Genomic DNA, 3,874 nt, shown 5'->3' on the forward strand with positions numbered 1-3,874 from the left:
ATTAGACTATTAAGGATTAAAATCTCTGTGCTGGATCTTGAAAACCACAATTTGCATTTGATATTAAAGCTAGGTCTAGACATAGATATAGATATGCTATTATATAGATTATTTAAGAATCAAATTCCATAACTCATGAGATCTATTATAAATTAGAGTATTCCCAATAGAAGTGCAGTATTTTGAAGCATTAGCAAAGATGCCAGGCTTTTGTCAGTACTGTTTTCATATATGGTGCATAACTTATTAATGCAGAAGGGAGGACAGCCATTTTAAGATTGAAAATGGACATTCCATTCAATGTACCACTTCATTTAATTCACAAGCAAGGCGAACCGGGATACAGATTTTATTATTGTGTGTAAAAGGCACTGGGATTGGCTCAGCCACATAATTTTCCTTGTGTGAAATTTTTTGAATAATGTTATAATGCAGAAACAGATTAAAATTACCTCAACATGCTAAGCATCTGAGTAGGCTTGTCTAAACAGGAGTGTTTTTAGCAGGTGCTGAAAAGACTAAATGGAAGGCACCTGCTTGTTGTCAAGAGGTGGGGAGTTCCAAAGTTTAGGCACTGCCACACTAAATGTGGAGCAGGTATTATGAGGCACCTGCAGTAGGCCAGTTCCTTCATGGTAGAGGGCTGTTGCCTTTCTCTCCTGCTTGTGGTCTTCTATAGGGGATTTTGGACCCGAGATGGACTTTAGTCTAATCCAGCAGTACTCTTGCCTTCTGCAGGCAGCATAAGGATGGCTTATGGTTACATTCCTAAGGAAGGTTCACTAGAGCAGGCATAGGCAAACCTGGCTCTCCAGATGTTTTGGGACTACAACTCCCACTATCCCTGACCACTGGTCCTGTTAGCTAGGGATGATGGGATTTGTAGTCCCAAAACATCTGGAGGGCCAAGTTTGCCTGTGCCTGCACTAGAGAGTCAATAATGCCCACCGAACACAGTAACAATTACTTGTAGGTAAGCAGGCATAAGATACAGGCTGCTTACACTGCTCTTCCCAGTTGCCATCAAGAAAAGGTCTATTGCGGGGCCTGCACTGGGGAAAATAAAGTCAAAACTAGTGCATTGTTTCTTGATTGTTAATCATGCAATGAGTGCCAACCAGGGACCTTTAGTAGCTTCTTTTTAATTACTTGGTTGGCTTCTTGGTTTATCTCGAAAGCACCATCCTGTGCATCAGTGAGGACATCAGATATGGCAATGAGCTTAAGAAAGATTTTGGTCCCCAAACTATTAGATTAGTCCTGTTGGTTCTCTGTGGCTGTTCATAAAAAAGGCAGCTGTTTCATTATCTCAATCTACCCATGGAACCATAAAGAGCAAGCTAGCATTTAATCCATTTTTTTAACGTCTTGTAGTAGGAGGCTATGTTAATATGCATTTCAGATGGAAAAGAACCTGAAGTTTAAATGAGTCAGAACTGCAGATTCCCAGGATTGTGGGAAATTCGGGAGGGGGGGGTCATTATCCACAGTCCCATTAACAAATGAGGGTTTTTTCTATGTATTTCTTCTACAGCTGAGGGAGCACCATGATAATGCTGAGCTCCAGTTTTTCTTCTGGTTGGCAGTAGGTAAGTTCCACTTACCAATATCTTTCCACTATATGGGTCCAAACCCAGTGATCACCCTCTGCCCGCAAGTACAAAAGTGACTCTGCACACAAGTGACTTGATTCCATTTCTAAATTATTATAGCATTGCTTGGAAGCAAATCCCAGAAATAAGCACTTAGAACTGCATTACAGAGACACCTCTTGTGAGACATTTTGTGCTTTTGTGCAGAGATCCCTGAATACAAAAAGCTCCCAAATGCATTGCCTCAGGATGAAGGGCATACACCCAGATGCTCAGAAAGTTGCTGTGAATCATAACCTCTTTTAGTATTTTAACTTTTTGTATGTTTAAAATCATTATTGTATCCCCCCTTGATTTTGTTTCATCTTTTTGTAAACTGCTTTGAAGGATTATTTTAATAAAAAATATGATTAAGCGGTGTATAAACTTTATGAAATGAAATAAATAAATAAAATATTTAAACAGATGCATTTCCCCTTCAAATACACACAAGTGGTGACTGGGCAATAGTAGTTTGAAAGGGAAAGCTTGGGTTTCTTCTTGTGTGTTCTTAGCACATGACTTTGGTCTACATATATTTTGAAGTGTGCTTTGAGTATTTGTGCCGGTCTCAGTGCAAAGCACTGCATAAGAAGTAGCCCTTAGCTTTGGCCCTTCCTTGCCCTACCATTAGGCTGACTGAGGCAGGCGCTTCAGGTGACAGGTGCTAGGAATGAGGGAGTGGCACTGTGCTGTTGGAGAAAATCAGGGGTGAGGAACCTCCACCTTGTGGGCCAGACTTGGTCCACCAGTCCTCCCCATTTGGCAAACAAAGCTAATGTCATCCATGATGCCAGGTGTGGGGGATTAAGGGTGGGGCTTAAAAGGAACAATCCGGGACTTGAAGTGGGATTCCAGTGGCTCTTTTGCTGGAACTAGGCATGCTTCCAACTGCCCATCAACTCATGGGTGAATGAAAGGAGGAACGCCTGGGGTGATAGGAGCATGTCTAGCTCAAGGAGGGTTTTTTTTTTTTTTTAAAGCTGCCCCATGCCAACCCTCCAATGTCTCACTTTCTTGGGTCTCCCACAGCAGCAGTGGGTGCTTGAGAACTGTGCCATGGATTTTAACAGGTGGGTGCATAGGCGTAGATAGGCTTTATGTTGGGGGAGGCAGAACCTCAGTTAGTTCTGTATTTTTATTCAGTGATTTAGGGGGCAGCTTCCCCCCTGCTGCCCCTTTAGGCTATGCTCATGGGCCAACCTATCTGTTACTCATGTGAGGTCATAATGGCACCATGTGATTGACAGGCAAACATGCCCATCCACCTGTTGAATTTGGCCTACATTGCTGATCCTGATAGAGCCGCGAGGATTCTTCACCACTGAAGAAAACAGTTGCATAACCCAGCATTGCTGCTCCGCCCCCGCCCCCAGCCTGGGGCAGAACTTGGTGCATCTGGCTCCTGGCTCCCAGGGAGATTTTGCTGGAACCTGGAAGTCACTGCTGCTGCCCCTTTTCCTCACTTCTCTGGCGTGGGCGGGTGGAGAGGTAGGACATGCCTGTGCTTCTCTGGTGCCACCTCGGGCACTTCCCACCCCCTGTCACCAGATAAGTTAGGAAAAGCGACCTCGCCAGAACCCAAAAGCTGAGTGACCCCGACTTTGGAGCAGGGTGCGGGTGAAGCAGCATTTTGCCTTAGGCAGCAAAACGGCGGGTAGGGTCGATCCTGGTCTTGAGCCTTCAGACTGCTTAGGGTTTATTTATAGACGCCTTTCATCTGGCCCATCAAAGAGCCTTCTTGGCTTCATGTAATCCACAAATGGCAAAACCGCAGCCTAAAGGCAAGGCGATGCCAAAACTCCGTCTCCCCTCTGATCTTATAGAAATGGGTGCTGCTACATATGCCTACATCTCCAGTAATATGGGGAAGGCGCTCTGTATATGCCCAGAAATATTCTGCCTCACCACCACCCAATCTCGCCTGGCTGCAGCGCGGATTGCAGAAGTGGCGCCTTGACCGTGCGCTAAAGCGACAAGGAAGCCCAAAGAGCCGGTAGAATAAAGCCAGAAAGTCACGCTGCTTTCCCAGAGAGGGGTTGGGGTGGGTGGGTTGCAGCCGCCCGTTAGCATCTTCTGCGCGGTGGCAGAAAGACAGGGAGGCCACCCGCTCCTTTTGCGATTTGGCACCGTCGCCCTCTTTTAATCGCCTCTGCGGCTCTGGAAAGCCCTCTGCCTTGAGGAGGGGGCTGCTGAATCCGCGGCTTTCAGGACCCCCGCCCCCCAGCCCAGCCCCCCGCCTC

The sequence above is a fragment of the Podarcis muralis genome, chromosome 4 (genome assembly GCF_964188315.1).
Source record: "Podarcis muralis chromosome 4, rPodMur119.hap1.1, whole genome shotgun sequence".
Classification (NCBI taxonomy): Eukaryota; Metazoa; Chordata; class Lepidosauria; order Squamata; family Lacertidae; genus Podarcis; species Podarcis muralis.